We start from the raw sequence: 16,873 nt of genomic DNA on the forward strand, positions 1-16,873 counted from the left end.
ACTCACCATGATTGATGCTGTCATTTCTTCCATCCCAAACTATTATATGGCCTATATAAAATGGAACAGGAGCAACATCGCAAAGGTCGACAGACTACGAAGGAATTTCCTATGGCAGAAGAAGGCGGACAGACAGCGAGCTGACTGCTTGGTTTCTTGGGATCAAGTTGTCTCGACCAAGCAAAGCGGTGTCCTGGGGATCAGAGACTTAGAGGCTCACAATGACGCGATGCTATGCAAGTTCACCAATCGGATCCTCCAAAGTTCATCAGCCCCATGCTACCAATGGTTCCAGCAGAGATATTTGCGTACGAGCTTGCCTGACAAACTTAAGGCCACTGACACACCTTTATGGAGAGCTCTAGCCCAATATGTTCCATTGGTGCAGCAGTCTTCTTTCTGCCGGGTCGGAGATGGGAAGCTAATGACTTTTTGGCAAGATAAATGGTGTTATGCTGTCCGCCTCAATCAGCTCTTCCCCACACTCTTCTCTTTTGCCAAGGATAAACAATGCTCGGTGGCCTCGCAATATCTTGATCGCTGGATACTGCAACTTCATCCAAACCTCTCACGGACTGCTGCTCTGGAGCTTCAATCTCTAAGTGAGCTGCTTGCCTCCATGCCCGCTCCCACAAGCCATTCTGACTCCCATATCCATATGTACACTAGAAAGCCTGCAATGGCTAGCAATTACTATGCCTTGCTTACATTCAGAGGGGTCCGTTGGGCGCCAGCGGACATAATCTGGAATAAAGTGATTCCCAACCAATGGAAGGTTTTTCTCTGGCTTGCCCACAGAGGGCGCCTGAACGTCAGAACAACAATGTTGCGTAAACAATGGAACAACATTCAGCATCCCTTTTGCGACTTGTGCCCAGTAGAAGAAACTGTTGATCACATCATCTTGCGATGTGCACCGGCTCATTACCTATGGCAGAGGCTTGGATTGCTCCAACAGGCCCGTTCATCCCCTTCCCTGGAATATTTTGTGTTCACAATGAAGGAGGTTACCAGCCACTGGACAGTTCTAATTGCTGCATGTGCTGCTCAATTATGGACAGTGCGCAACGCTCGGATTTTTGACAATAAGACCACACCAGCGGAAGCTCTTGGGACAACTATAGCTGAGATGCTACACCTGTGGTGTGCCCGATCGAACGATTTTTCGCTAAGAGCTTTCCTCACATGTAAAGCGGAGCTTCTTTCAACCTCCTAATAAGCTAGCTACGCTCTGTATCTCTTTCCTCCTCCCTCCAATGCAGCTTGCTAGCTTGCATTCAGTTTCTTTGTAATCTGACAATCCTCAGACCTCGGTCTGGTTTTGGAATATATAAGGTAGACTGCGGTCTGCCTTCTTATCCAAAAAAAAATCTAAGTTAGTTGCTCTTGTAGTGAATCACTAGAGTCAAGAGCTCACGACTTGCAAAAACATACGCAACACTCAAGATATTGGTGGTTCAAACTGAAGCTCGTGAGCTTAGAATTATCTGACAGGGAAAACTAAAAAAATAATCCAACATAGAGTGTGTTTTCTGTAAGCACACACATACCATAGCATTTTATGGTTAGACCGCAGAATAATCATAGATACCTAAACACTGTGCCCACATTCTCTCATAACATTGAGATGCTTTCCTGTTGTCAGAATGAAGGCAGCGACATTATTTAGGAAACTACGGATGCCAACTTTCAGACTATACCTCTGCTGCCAATATTTGACATAATAATCTTGAGTGAGACTCTTGTATTGAAATAAAAAAGACGACAAAGAAGCTCGTTAACTAGAAGAAAATATGCCGACCATTCTAGGTTTAATATAGAGAACAATACACATTAAGTATGTCCAAAATTCAACATGTCAATAAATGCCTTCCACAAAGATTTGTTTTCAGCAACGAAGAATTCTCATAAGGGTCACCCATGACTCCTCATTTTTTTCTAGAGAAAAAGCGGTGGCTGAGCCCGAGAGGTCAATCCATGCCTAGAGATGGCGAAGCCCCCGGTCTAGCAGGGTCGGCGGAGAGACGCCGGGGCCTCCATGTCAGCCAACGTGTCGAAGCAGGTCGACGTGTTAAACATCGGCTTGAAGAAGAGGTGGCATGGAGATGCCGATGCAGGTCAAAATTTGTGACGCGGTCGATGCCAGCTTGACGAAGTGAATGAGTGGCGATGCCGGTGTGCCAGCCCCGTGCAATCCGTGGGGCAATGATGTTCTCTTGATGATTATTTGGCCCTCGCATTGCTGAACTCTTGGTCGGCTCGCCAAGGTGATGATCCGATGAGGTTGACCTCAGCTCGATAAAGCGATGATCTGTCTAGCGCAGGTCGGCAGCCATGGAGCAACGTTGCCGGGCTGGTTTGACACCAACGCGACGGTGAAGATTACCTTGAAAAAGGTTTTAAAATTTGTAGGCATGTGATTAAGGACAAAAACAATACTCTAGAGAAAATTTCCTTCAAAAAGGACGCCCGATAACCCGTTCATGAAAAAGATGAACTCGAGTCGGATTCGTTTTGGCGTAGGAAATAGATCCGAAATTTGATGTACTCGTCGGACGTTTCCTGGAGATTGAACAGTCGGGTCGAGCTGAAATTTTGAAGGTTGGCAGATATAGGAATTCTGCAGCCGATGAACAGTTGGATCTTCCGAAGGATGTCCGAGCTAACTGTTAGACTCCTCGCCCCAAACTATCCCAGATTCCCGTCCAAATTCGATAGGGCTCCGGTATATCGGAGATTGCCGAAGATTCCTCCATCGGAACGCGATGAAATTTTACAGGGTTGTTGTAGACTCAATTCCGCACAATTCCACCGAAGCGATTGTTAAAGTGACACTCGAGGAGGCATGGAAGGCGAAAACGACTTCGATGTCCAGAAAAAATTGTTGTCAATCCGTAGACAAGCCATCGATCCTTTGCGATCACACAGTGGGGCTCTCAATGAAAGTACCAATGTTGGTACAAAAACTGGCGGATCTCGGGTAGGGGGGCCTGAGCTGTGGATCTCGGATCAATGGGTAACATGAGACAAGGGGACAATATTTACCCAGGCCCGGGCCCTCTCAAAGAGGTAATACCCTACGTCCCGCTTTGATTGTATTGGTGACGATGTATCGAGTACAAGCTTGATCTACCTCAAGATTGTATGTTGTGTTCTAATGATCTAGAATATGAGATTTCATGATCCTCTATTGACTACCCTGGCCTCGGCTTATATAATGTACCGAAGGCCTAGGATAACAAGAGTCCTCATTGGATACGTCGGTGGAGTGGAGTCCTTGTCTTGATCGCCAAGTCTTGTGGGATCTTCCTCGTATATGTCATGGGCTGCCCGAAGAAGCCCATTTGTAAACTGCCATGGGGGTCCTCGACCCGACCCACCTGGTCGGGAGACGATGTGATGAGTACCCCCTAGTCCAGGACACCGTCACATGCCATCAATATGAACAGAGCACAGGAATACTTCGCAGCAAAGGAACGACTACGCGGGGAAATTTCTGACGTGTGGTGCAATGCAGAAATGGCAAGATGCTTCAGTGAACAAAATGGCCCAGAACACCTCAGATCTAATCCGATAAACCAGGGTTTGAAAAGCTAGATTCATCGAATAGGTTTTCAAGACCAATGACCGAAGAAGGAGAACAACTTGAATGAACCGAGGTGCGTTCAGACTTGAAGACCGGTTCAAGGGCTACTGACCGTGTCCTAGTTGGGGGGTCTCTCACTAGGTCGTCTCTCGACCTAGTGGGCTGGGCTGAGCACCCCCATGTCTTTTCACAAGTGGGCCACATCATAGCAGCCCATTGTGTATAAAGGAAAGGCTCCCGAAGAGTTGCCATATACTCCAAGATGTTGGAAGTCATCTACAACTCATTCTCTTGGTACGTAAGCGACTAGGATGTAACTCTAGACCCCCCGCACGTACCTATATGAACCGAGGGGTAGGGCTCATAGAACAGACACAACAATCTCGAGGTAGATCATCTCTACTTTGTACTCCACCCAAAAGCAATAAAACACAAGCATGCTGTTGGGGATATTACTACTGGATGTAAACCGGCCTTGCGTAGCCGGGTTAACTCCTTGAAGATTAGAATCCCATGAAGATGCAAAGATGATGGTGCTTTACGAAGGCCCAAGGCCCAAAGGTGGGTTAAAGCCTGTAAATGTAAACCGACCAAGTCATGTAACTTGTCTTGTAAGATAGGAAGGATAGAGACCGAACCGGACACGTTTATGATCCGGCTTCGGGACTCTGTAGCCCGGCGGGCGTCAACCTATGTATATAAAGGGACGACTCGGCAGCGGTTTAGGGACAGATAACAACTCGAGAGCCAGACAAAGCGGATTCGCTCCCTGGCCTTCGAAACCCTAGCAATACCAATCACAACTAGACGTAGGCTTTTACCTTTCTTGAAGGGGCCGAACTAGTATAAAATCCCCGTGTCCCCTTGTCCGGTTTAACCCTTTGAGCTAACCCGTAGCGATGGCTCCATGACTAAGTCCTTTCACAAGGACATCTGCCGTGACAAACCCATGAAAGTTAACGCCCACCGTGGGGCTATCGCACAATGGTTTTGAGTTCTTGAAGGGCAACTTTGATGGACTTAAGGGATACGTTGTGGGCCAGATGACGAAGAGTCGTCACGGCAAGCTCTACATCGACAATGCAGGATGGGGTCCCGAGGCCGATTCAGTCGAGTATGGGTACCGGGTCCCCTTCGGTGGGATTCACGTCTTCATCGGCAAGATCAGCGAACCGGCCCCTGAGCCGGACATCTGCACCGACTTCATCGAAACGGCTCGGCGTGCAAGTTCTTCGTCGGTTCAGCCTGTGGCAAAGCATGTTTTCATAGGTGTCATCCATAGAGCGAGATACGAGGACGGGCCGGTGTCCGATGGAGAGACCGTGGTCTGTTCTGACGACGAGTCTTCTGGAGAGACCGAATCGCTTTACCAGTTGCAGGATGGCCGGATTGATGGAGGATCCGAGGGCAACAGTATTCTGGATTCCCCTGATCTGCCAAACCGGGCCGCCATCTTCATGGCCGGCACACAATCAGCGCCTCATTCTTCAGCCGCCGCAGTAATACTCTCCGGTTCAACAACGGCCACACCGACAGGGGCAGGAAGCTCTGCGCCGCCTCCAGCCCAAGTCCTGTCTGATTTGTTCAACGCTTTGGCAACATTGATGGCCGCGGAGGTGGATGCAGCGGCCAGGGATCAGCACAATGCGGAGATTGCAAAGGTGAAAGATCAGATAGCTCAGGCTAAAGCGGACCTGGTGACAGAGAACGCTAGGATGGGTGTCGGGTGGTAGGTGCGACATATGCCAACGGGTGGCTTATCATTATGGGAGCCAGTAAGACGTCGCTGGTGCCTGGAAGCGGGATGAGGCGAAGACATGCACGCCGGCGAATCTTACCCAGCTTCGGGGCTCTCCATGGAGATAACACCCCTACTGCTGCTCTGCGGGGTCTCCGCATGATCACTAGATGAACGAGTGGCTACAAGATGCTCCTCGAGCTGTTTGGCGAGAAGAAGAAGAAGGGCACGGCTAGCTCTCCTCTCCTCTCTATGTGGTGTCTAAAACTAGCTCAGATCAACCCTTTGCATGGGTGCCCCAGGGGGTTTATATAGGCCCACCCCCCGGGGGTACAATGGTAATCCGGCTGGGCGTGGGCCCCAGCCGTCTGTGTCTACGCTCGCCGGCCTCTGCGTCGGCTGCTGGGGCCCACCGGCTGGTGGGTCCCGCCGGCTGCCGGCTCCTTGGTCGACAGGCAGGCCCCATTGTCCAGGGCCTTGTCGGTGGCTGGTCACTGTTGCCTCATCCTGGTGACGAGGGCTTCGCCGAGGTGGGCGTGGCTACAATGCCGCCGCCCAGCGGGCGATCGCTGTAGGCTCACCGCGTCTTGTCTCCTTAATGGGCGTCTCCTTCGAGGGAGGAGGCAAGCCGGCAGCGGGGAGCCAACCCTGTCTTGGGCCGACTGGGGGAGGCCTGGCCGCCTTCGGGTGTCTCTCTTCCTGAAGGGGCCCACCGCCCGTGGGCCGCGCTGACAGCCCATCGTGGGTGGCATCAGGGTCAACATGGCAACAGTGCCGTGCCGGACGGGCCATGGCCACCCCGTACGGCGTACTGTGCCAGGCGTGCTCCGGGATTTGGGGGTGGCAGGCTTTACTGTAGCCCCGCCCCGCCACATCGCCGTTATGTGGATGCAGACTTCGAGGGTACGATCTTGACCGCTTTGTGGGAGCCGGCCTCTTGGAGTCGGCCTTTTCGTGGCCGGCTTCTTGGAGCTAGCCCTCCCGCGGCTTTCTTCATGAGGGCTAAAGCCGGGCCGCCTTCCAATAGTCGGCCTGGGAGACAGCTGGCAAGGGGAAGGCGGCCCCATGTCTTGGATTCTTGAGGGCCGGATCGGCTCGTAATTTTTTCAGAAGGGCCAGGGGGAGCCGGCTAGGCTACCCGTGGTCATTTACTCCGACAGTAGTCCCCGAAGCTGATCGAGCTTCGAGGCTGACAAAGGGACGAGAAGCTTGGTCAGCTTCCTATCCTGAGGAGCCGGCTTTGCTTATGCGCGCCGTCTTCGGAAAGCTCCATTTCTTGTAGGCGGGAACGTGGGTCGGCTTGCAAGCTGACCGCGCGCCATCCCACGGGCCACGTGGCAAGGAAAACCTGCCAATGCACGCGCGCGATGGGACGCTGCCGCAGGCCCGGGCCCGCCACTCCTAGGCCTCGGCCCGAGCGCGGATCTTCTGCGGCCCACAACGGACCGCTCGCCTTCCCGCGGCGATTTTATTACGCCATCAGGGCGCAATAATCGCGGGACATGGGGGAGTGGGCGCAGTTGATCCCACGTTCCCCCACACCACGCCTCCTCGGCTCCGCCGCGCAGGTCTATAAGTAGGGGGAGGAGGGGGAGCGGCAGAGGCTCGCACGCTCTCCCTCGCTCCGCCCCTTCTCACCTTCCTTCTTCTTCCCTTCGCTGCCGCAGCGACCCATTGCCGCGCCGCTCCGCCGTCAGACCTCTCGGTTCCTTTGGTCCCGCCGTAGCGGGGTCGTGCGCGTCTCCGCCGCCGCATTGTCTTGTTCCTCGCCGCGTCGCTCTCATGGTGTTGTCGAGCTCGTGGGATGGCTCCAACGTCCACGAGGACCACGTTGAGTTCCTCCACCAGACGCGGCGTCTACCGGGCGATAACTACGTGCGGGTTCGTCAGGCGCCGGCGAGGGAGATTTCGCCGGCACCGGAGGAGGGCGAGCGGGTAATCTTCCGCCCGCACTGCCTGCGCGGCTTCGGCCTCCCGGCGAGCGGATTCCTTCGTGCTTTTCTTGACTTTTACCACCTCCAGCCGCATCACCTCACGCCCAACGCGGTGATGCTGCTGTCGGCTTTCGTCACCTTGTGCGAGGGCTTTCTTGGGGTTCTCCCCACTCTCGAGCTCTGGGGAGAATTCTTCCAGAGCAAGCTCTGCACCATTGTCGCGGGCGTGCCCACCCCCTGCGGAGCCTTCATTGCCATGAGGCGAACGGGCGAGAACAATCCGTTCCCGCCCATCCCGCTGATCTAGTCGGTGAAGCTCTGGTAGAAGTCCTATTTTTACGTGAAGAACGTCGCCCAGCAAGGCGACTACGTCAACCTGCCGGCTTACGTAGCCGGCCTCGTGATGGCCGACTTCTGATTAATTGGTTTGCCCTTAGCAGAACCCTCTTCTTCCACCGACGGCCGGGGCCACAGGGGTAGAGCGCCAGCTCCTCCCCGACCGCACGGTGGACGACGTCGATGATCCGGATCCGGGAGCGGCCGCCATGGAAGATGCCATCGTGGGGGAAGGCGACGAGGCAGGAGGCGCGGGGCTCGGGGCCGGCCTCGAGGACTGGGCGGACGATGACAAGGTTGAAGCCGCCCCGCACCGCCAGCCGGCGCCTGATCATCAAGGCGCGGGCCCGTCTGCCGCGCCGGCTGCCCGTGGCGGCGCGCAGAAACGCCGGGCCGCGTCGACCTTCTTCGGCAGCCGGCCGAAGAAATCCAAGGGTTCCACGGCGGCGACCAAGCGGGATGAGGCGGCCATGAAGGCGGCCCGCTTCCGCAAGGCGGTGAAACAGCCGCAGGCGATCTCGGTGTAAGTCGTCAAATGTCTTGTATTATTTTTTGTTGTCCTCTTTGATTGAAGCTCTTCTAAACCTTTCTTTGCTCGCTGGGCAGGGCACCGCTTTCCCTCGAGCGAGGTCCTGGCGGCTCCGTAGTCGGGCCGACTGGAGGGTCCTCAGGCTCCCGCCGCGTGGATCGCCGTGCCGACCTTATGGAGGCCACAGAGCGGAACGCACGGGAGGCGCGGGAGGAGCGGGAGGAGCGGGAGGCGGCGGAGCGAAGAACCGCCCAGGCGGCGAAGGAGCAGGCCGACGCGGCGGCCAAGGCCCGGGCGGAGGCGGCAGCCGCGGAGACGGAGGCGGAGGCCTCTCACAACCAGCCCCCGCTGCTCGTCATTCCCCTCCGCGCTGTGGCCCCCGACATCCCCGTGCCCCCGTCGGAGGAGGTCGACCAAGCCCCGCCGGTGATGGAGAGGGGGGAGGACCACATGGTCTTCTTGGAGGAGGCACCGCAGATAGCGCCGAGTGGAACGGGCCAAAGCGGCCAACCAGCCGCGGCGCCAGAGCAGCCGGCCGGGAGCGAGCCGGAGGCAGGGGCCGGCCTCGAGGTGCAGCCGGCATTTCGCCGGCGCGCAGGGGGAGCTACCTCCGTGCCGGAGTCGCACCAAGTTGCGGGCGCCAGCCAGACGACGGAGGCCCTGGAGGCGGCCAGCGCCAGTACGTCCGAGTGGACGCCCAGCGGGGGGACGGCCGAGCTGAACACGGTGGCCCAGGAGGTCCGGAACCGGCTTCAAGCCTAGGCCGCTTCGCTGCAGCGATATACCCAAGAGTTCCTCACGAAGCGGGTTGTCATCCGGGTGAGCCTTCTGGCCTTGGTTGTTTTGCTTTTTTGATTTCTTCCGTGGGGGCGCGTCAGCGCACCCACTGGGTGTAGTCCCCGAGTTCCGAGTCGGCTGCTGAGCAGGCGGCTTGGAACATACTAGGTCCTGACAGCTATCTTATTCTTGCATCCTGTCTGATCTTCCAGGAATACCATAACCTCCATGCTGCCTTCAACTCCCAGGCTCAGGAGCTGGGCCGGAAAACCGAGGACCTGACCAGCAGCCGGAGTGCGTGCTTTGTTTCGTTCATCTCCTGTGGGGGCGCGTCAGCGCACCCACTGGGTGTAGTCCCCGAGATTCGGGCCGACTGCTGAGCAGTCGGGTCGGATCTTCTCTGACGACTTCTTCCTTATTGATTTTTTCCTTTGTCTTCATGTTTGCAGGAGCCAATGCCGACTTGAGGGGGTAGCTCAGTGGGCCCAGGCTGCCCTTCGTGCCAAAGAAGCCGAGTACAACGCCTTGGTCCTGGAGCGTGACCGCCTGGCCAAGAGGTTGGCCGACCAGGAGGGGAGCCACAAGGCGGCCCTGAAGAAGGCGCAGGACAGCGAGGACGCCCTCAAAGCTGAGTTCGAGACCGAAGCGGCGGGCTGGGCTGAGGCAAAACAAGCGCTGAGCGAGGGCTTCGGCCGGATTGAGGATCTGATCGACGGTAAGCCGCCTTTCTTACTCCTTGCTTGCCCCTTGCCCCCTGATTTGTGTTCTGACTTGTGCTGCTTTTTGTTCTTTGTGCAGACTACTTCCCCGGCAACTCCGTCTCCGCCACCCAGACCATCGAGGCCCACCGCAAGGCGCGCCGGCAGGCGGGGGCTGAAATCGCGCTGGACGCGAGCCGGATGCTTGAGGAGCAACTCTTGGCGGTCCAAGCCCAGCTGCAGCCGGCTCACCGCATGCTCCGCCGCCTCCAGCGCGCCGGGGCGCAGGTGTTGGCCGCCCTCTGGCCAGGCGAAACGATTCCCCGCACCCCGAGTCGGACTGCCGACTGGCTGGAGGTTGCGGTTGGCCGCTTCGAGGCCTGGAAGGCATCGGCGGCCCAGCTTGGAGCTGGGCGGGCGCTGGAGTTCGTCCGAGCCTGGTATCCCGGGCTGAACCTGGACCAGCTGCGTACCTGGCGGCTGGAGGCCGACGAGGAGATGGAGGAGGTGCTGCCGGCTATCGCTCAGCGTGCCTCGACGATCGCCGAGTGCACTGACATCAGCGTCTTTGCTCCTGAAATAAATGACGACGGCGTTGCCCAGCCGGAGGAATGGTTTGGGCTGGACCCGGCAGCGGGTGAGGACTCGGCGGAGGAGATCGCTTCCAGCGATGAAGGTGAAGACGACGAAGGAGAGGAAGGCGAAGACGTCGAGCCGGCCGGTGAAGCGGCCAGCTAGCCCCAGCCTGACCGTGCCTCCAGGAACGAGGCGCGTGCTAGCGCGCCCTCTGCGGGAGGTGGTGATCATGCCGAAGTTCGCCAGCCGGCCACTCCTCCAGCCAGCGCTGCCGTCTCTGCCGACCTGCCCGACTCGCCAGTCGCTCCCTTGGCTTAATCTGCCGTCCTTGCTTTTCCTGCTTGTTACTCTTTGAACAATTTTTGTTAAACTTGCGCAGTTCCACCCACTGGGGGTGTATTCAAACTATGTTGAATGCTGGCCTTTCGAAGGCCTTTTGTGTAAATATGATCGTGTGTGTGTTTGGCTTCCATTCGCGTATGCTTTTTATCTTTAGGCTGTTTCCTTTGCCGCCTTCCCCTAGCTGCTACTTTCCCAACCGGCAGCTGCTCTGCAGCCTGCGGCTAAGGAAGAACTTGGCTATATTCATTTTTTTTATTTTTTGGGGAAGGCAAGTACTCGAGCTTTCTTAGATTGAAGCGTGGTGAATGGAAGCCGGCCGGCCGACTACTCTGGTAGTCGGTCGGTGGTGGGAGAAAAACCGGCTTTTGTTATATTAGTCCGTTAGTCCCTAGCTGTTTGTCGTGTGGGCGTCCTTTCCTGCCTTTAACTCTTGCCAGCCGAACAGCCGGTTCTTCGAACTGCGGCTTTTGGCAAGAGAAGGCTTGGGTGCCGGCACACTACTTGTCTGACCGCGGGTAGGACTTCTAATATAACTCAAGGCGGCCAGTCCCCGGGCCGACTAGTCGAACCCGGTGCCGGACGAAAAAAGTGAAAGTAATGACATGATCATGAGCATGATACTCTTCATTTATAGATAAAAGATGGCAGTCCCTGAGCTCTCCTCGAGGGGCCTTTGTCTCATACTTAGTACAAAAGTTAGCGTGATACATACTGCATTTCAACTGTAAAATCTTCGGAGGAGGTTGGCATTCCATGGTCGTTCCGACTCCTTGCCGGAGTCGTCTCTCTTTCGTCCCTTCGGCTTCTGTGCGTCGATCAGGTAGTAGGAGTCATTTCCCAGCGCTCTGCTGATGACGAAGGGGCCTTCCCAAGGGGCCGAGAGCTTGTGCTGGCCGGCTATTCGCTGGATCAGCCGGAGCACGAGGTCGCCTTCTTGGAAAGATCTTGGTCTGACCTTCCGGCTGTGGTAGCGGCGCAAGCCCTGCTGGTAGATGGCGGACCGGCTGAGGGCTAACAGCCGACCTTCTTCCAGCAGGTCGACGCCGTCTTCTCGTGCTTCCTTGGCCTCCGCCTCTGTGTACATGGTTACCCGAGGCGAGTCGAACTCGATGTCAGTTGGGATGACCGCCTTGGCACCATACACGAGGAAGAAAGGAGTGAAGCCGGTTGACTTGTTTGGGGTAGTGCGCGGACTCTAGAGGACGGCTGGCAGCTCGTCGAGCCAACAGCCGACCGAACGTTCCAGTGGTACAACCAGTCGGGGCTTGATGCCGGAAAGGATGAGGCCATTGGCTCGCTCGACTTGGCCGTTTGACTGCGGGTGGGCAACGGACGCTAAGTCCAACCGGATGCCCTGCGTCGCGCAGAAACGTGCCAAAGCTCCCTTGGCGAAATTCGTGCCGTTGTCGGTGATGATGCTATGTGGTATGCCGTAGCGAGTTGTTATATCTGCGATGAATGTCACGGCAGTCGGCCCATTCAGCTTCTTGATCTGCTTTGCCTCAATCCATTTGGTGAATTTGTCCACGACGACAAGCAGATGTGTCATGCCGCCGCGCGCCGTCTTGAATGGGCCCACCATGTCCAGTCCCCAAACGGCGAAGGGCCAAGTGAGGGGAATGGTCTTGAGTGCCGAAGCCGGCATGTGTTGCTTGGAGCTGAAGAGTTGGCACCCTTTGCAATGTTTAACTAACTCCTTGGCGTCATCCAAAGCAGTCGGCCAAAAGAACCCATGGCGGAAAGCTTTGGCGACGAGTGATGTTGAGGCCGCATGGTGGCCGCATTCTCCTTGGTGGATGTCTCTGAGGATTGCGATGCCCTTCTCTTGCTCGACGCATCGCTGGAAGACTCCAGTGACACTGCGCCTGACGAGCTCTCTGTTGACGATTGTGTATGCTCCGGCTCGGCGTTGGACTTGTCTTGCCTCTGTTTCGTCAGCCGGCAGATGTTGGTTTATTAGGAAGTTGAGGATGGACTAAGCCCATGATGGAGCTGCGACTTCTTCTATTGCCAACATGGCTACTTCGACCAGGGCGGGCGGGCTGGGTGGTGAAATGCTGGAGTCGGCCGCCGCCTGTTGTGTTGGTGCAGTCCCCGGGCCGACTACCGCAGTCCCCGAGCCGGGTGTGGCAGTCCCCGGGTCGGGCGTAACTACGGAAGTCCCCGAGCCGCCTACTGACGTCCCCGGGCCGACTATCGAAGTCCCCGGGTCACCTGCTTGGTTCTTTGAGCCGGACCTGGCCGCGTCGGGGTCAGGCGGCACGAAGATGGAATTGGACTCTAGAGACGGCTTGACAGACGGCTTGAGGAGGCGTTGCAGAGAGACACCGGTTGGTATTGCCTACTGAGTGGAGCCTATTCGAGCCAGGGTATCAGCTGGCTCGTTGTCGGCTCGCGGTACGTGGAGGAACTCACATCCTTCAAAGTACCCGCTGATCTGCTGAACGAGGAAGCGGTAGCTTGCCATATTTGCGTCCTTGGCGTCCCAGTCACCGGATGATTGCTGGACTACCAAGTCCGAGTCGCCGTAACATAGGATCCGGCGTATGCCGAGCTCTTTGGCAAGCCGGAGCCCGTGTATGAGCGCCTCGTACTCGGCCACGTTGTTGGAGGCGGCAAAGTGAATTTGCAGCGTGTATCTGAGCTTGTCGCCTTTGGGAGAGGTGAGGATGACGCCGGCTCCCAAGCCGGTGCGCATCTTGGACCCGTCAAAGTGCATGCGCCAATGAGTGGAGTCGGGAGCTGGCGGTAGGTACTGGGTCTCGGCCCAGTCGACGAGGAAGTCGGCCAATGCTTGGGACTTGATGGCGGTGCGAGGCTGGTAGAAGATCATGTAGGGGGCCAGCTCGATGGCCCATTTCGCCACCCGGCCGGATGCATCCCGGCTGCCTATGATCTCGGCAAGCAGGGCGGTGCATACGACCGTGATGGGGTGCTCTTGGAAGTAGGGCTTCAGCTTCTTGGCGGTGAAGTACACGCCATAGCACATCTTCTGGTAGTGCGGGTAGTTCTGCTTCGAGGTAGACAGCACCTCGCTCAAATAGTACACCGGCCTCTGGACCGGCTGGGCTCGGCTCTCTTCTGGGCGCTGGACTACGATGACGGTGCTGACCACCCAGCTGGTTGCAGCAATGTAGAGGAGCATGGGCTCTTTCTTAGTCGGCGCCGCCAGGACAGGCGGCGTGGCCAGCATCTTCTTCAGCTCGTGAAAAGCTTGGTCGGCTTGGTCGTTCCACTCGAAGTGAGTGGTCTTCTTCATGAGGCGGTAGAGGGGGAGAGCTTTCTCTCCGAGCCGGCTGATGAAGCGGTTCAGGGAGGCCAAGCACCCGGTGAACTTCTGGAAGTCTCGAAGTTTGGTGGGAATCGCCATTCTCTCAATGGCCTTGATGTTTACTGGGTTGCATTCGATGCCGCGTTTGGAGACCAGGAAGCCTAGGAGCTGGCCGGCTGGCACTCCGAACACGTATTTCTCGGGGTTGAGCTTGATCTGGAACCGGCGCAGGTTCTCAAATGTTTCCTTAAGGTCCTCCAGCAAGGTGTCGCACTTCTCCGTCTTCACCATAATGTCGTCTACGTAGATGTGGGCATTTCTACCGACCTACTTGAGGAGGCACTTCTGCATGCAACGCTGAAAAGTGGCACCGGCATTTCTTAAGCCGAATGTCATAGTCAGGTAGCAGAAGCTCCGAATGGCATGATGAAGGCGGTCTTCAGGCGGTCAGCCGGATCTAGCTTTATCTGGTGGTATCCTGAGTAAGCATACAAGAAACTCAACAGCTCGCATCCGGCCGTGGAGTCTATCACTTGATCAATCCTTGGCAGGGCAAAGGGATCTTTGGGGCAGGCCTTGTTGAGGCTCGTGTAGTCTATGCACATGCGCCACTTGTTGTTCTTCTTTAGCACGAGGACCGGGTTGGCGAGCCACTCTGGAAAGAAAACCTCCATAATGAAGCCGGCTGCCAGAAGCCGGGCTATCTCCTCTCCCACAATCCTTCTTTTCTCCTCCGACAGTCGGCGGAGGGGTTGTTTGACTGGTTTTGCGCCTTCTCGGACGTGTAGCTTGTGCTTGGCGAATTCCTTCGGAACACCCGGCATGTCCTTAGGGGACCATGCAAAGATATCCCGATTCTCACAGAGGAAGTCGGCGAGCTCGCCTTCCTATTTGCTGTTTAGGTTTGCCCCGATGACGACAAACCTTTCTGGGTGCTCGGGGTCAAGAGGTATCTTCTTCGTCTCCTTGGCCGGCTGGAAAGATCCTTGGGCATCACACTCCTTGGGATCGGGGGACAGGGCCGGCTGTTTGCCGGCCATGGCCACGACTCGGTCCAACATCTTCTTTTCTTCGGCAATCACAAGGGACTCGGCCAGCCGGCTGCTGGCTGCAGTGCACTCGGAAGATTTCTTGTAATCGCCGGCTACGGTGAGGATGCCCTTGGCGCTCGGCATCTTCATTTTGAGGTAAGCATAGTGGGGAACAGCCATGAACATGGCCAAGGCAGGACGGCCAAGCAATGCATGGTAGGGGCTCTCCAGGTCCACCACTTCAAACCAGATCGCTTCTCGGCGGAAATGATCCTTGTCCCCAAAGAGAACATCAATCTTGATCTTGCCAATGGGGGCGCAGGACAGGCCAGGTACAATGCCATGGAACACAGTCCGAGTAGGCATGAGTTGCTTCGTCTTGACGTTCAGCTTCTCCAGGGTGTCACGGTACAGGATGTTGATGCTGCTCCCGCCGTCTATCAGCACGCGGGAGAAACGGGCGGCACGTCTGTCCGTTGCAAGGGTGGCATCCAAAACCAATGCATAGGAGCCGGGAGATGGCATCACCTCTGGGTGGTCGGCCCGGCTCCAGCTGATAGGCTTTTCTGACCGGTGCATGTGCTCGGCGGGGTTGGTAGCAACCACGTTGACTTCTTGGTGCTCTCGGCGTCTGCTACACCGGCCTTCAGGCTGGCTTGTAAAGACGACGTAGGCGGCATGCTCGTCGGGGAACTCATCGTGCACAGCTCCGACTGCTGGCCGAGCGGTCGGCAGCTGCAGAGCCGGAGGCGCCAGACTAGCAGGCGGAGGCGGCGCGAGCCCTTCGCCCTTGGAGATTCGGTTGAGCCAGTGGCACTTCCGGGTTGTGTGGTTGGACGGCTTCGCGCCACTGTGGAACTTGCATGGGGCGTCGAGAGTTTGCTCGTAGGAGAAGGCCGGCTGCCAAGCCGGCCTGCCGCCCTTCTGCTTCTTGGGTGCGGGCCGCCCTTCGGGCTGCTTGTCCTCGATTGTGGCCACCTGCTGGCTGGTGGAGAGCGGCACGGGGCCCTTGCGCTTGTGGTCGTTCTGGTACGGGCGTCGGCCGGAGTCCCCAACCGGCGTCTTGGGCACCGGGTTGATTACCTTCCCGGACGCGTCTACCCGGAGTTCAGTCTTCATTGAGGAGTCGGCGGTGGCGTACTTGTCCGCTATGACCAGAAGCTCGTCGAGGGTAGTCGGCTCGTCGCAGAGGAGCTTGTGCTTAAGGAGGGTGCCTTCTCGGCATCCGGTGGTGAAGTACTCTATGGCTTGCACCTCGTGCACCCCTTCGCAAGAGTTGCGGAGCTCGGCCCAACACGTGAGGTAGTCGCGAGTGGATTCGGCGGGGCCTTTTACGCACAAGGAGAGCTGTCTGGGCTTGGGGGCCCGCTTGTAGGTGCTGGTGAAGTTGTGGACAAAGGCCTCTGTGAAGTCTAGCCAGCTGTTGATGCTGTAGGCCTGAGGCTATTGAGCCAGGTCCGCGCCGTGCCTTGGAGCATGAGGGGCACGTACTTCACGGCAACGCGCCTGTTGCCGTTTGCTATGCGAACCGCTGTGGAGTAGTCGATCAACCAATCTTCCGGCTTCACGAAGCTGTTGTACTTGGGCGTGTCTCTTGGGAGCGAGAACCCTTTGGGGAAAGGCTCGTCGCGGATGCGGGGGCCGAAGCAAGGCGGGTCGACATCATCTTCTTCTTCTAGCGCCAGGGATCGCGCTAGGCGGTCGATCCGATGGCGGGCGTCGTTCTCGCTGACTCCTTCACGGAGACCTAGTCGGCCGCTGAGAGTCAGATGCGCGACATGCGGCGGGGTGGGATATCTCTCCCCACGAGGCGGAGGCGGAGGCGGGTTGCCCCGCCGCTCCATGGCCCGGGGACGGCCTTCTGCGTCTCGCTCGATGGAGATCCGGGTTCGGCTTCGGCTGGCAGCCGGCTCCTTCTCGTGTCGCGTGCGGGTTTTACCCGCAGTCGGTGTCCGGGACGTCGCGCCGTGCTCTTGGCGCAGGGGAGGGCTTTCCGCGCGGGCGTCGGCTTCGTGCCGCTGTGCGGCTGCATCGATTAGTTGCTGGATGCGCCTG

Source organism: Triticum urartu, chromosome 2A (genome assembly GCF_056163025.1).
Source record: "Triticum urartu cultivar PI428250 chromosome 2A, HENAU_Tu73, whole genome shotgun sequence".
NCBI classification, from domain to species: domain Eukaryota; kingdom Viridiplantae; phylum Streptophyta; class Magnoliopsida; order Poales; family Poaceae; genus Triticum; species Triticum urartu.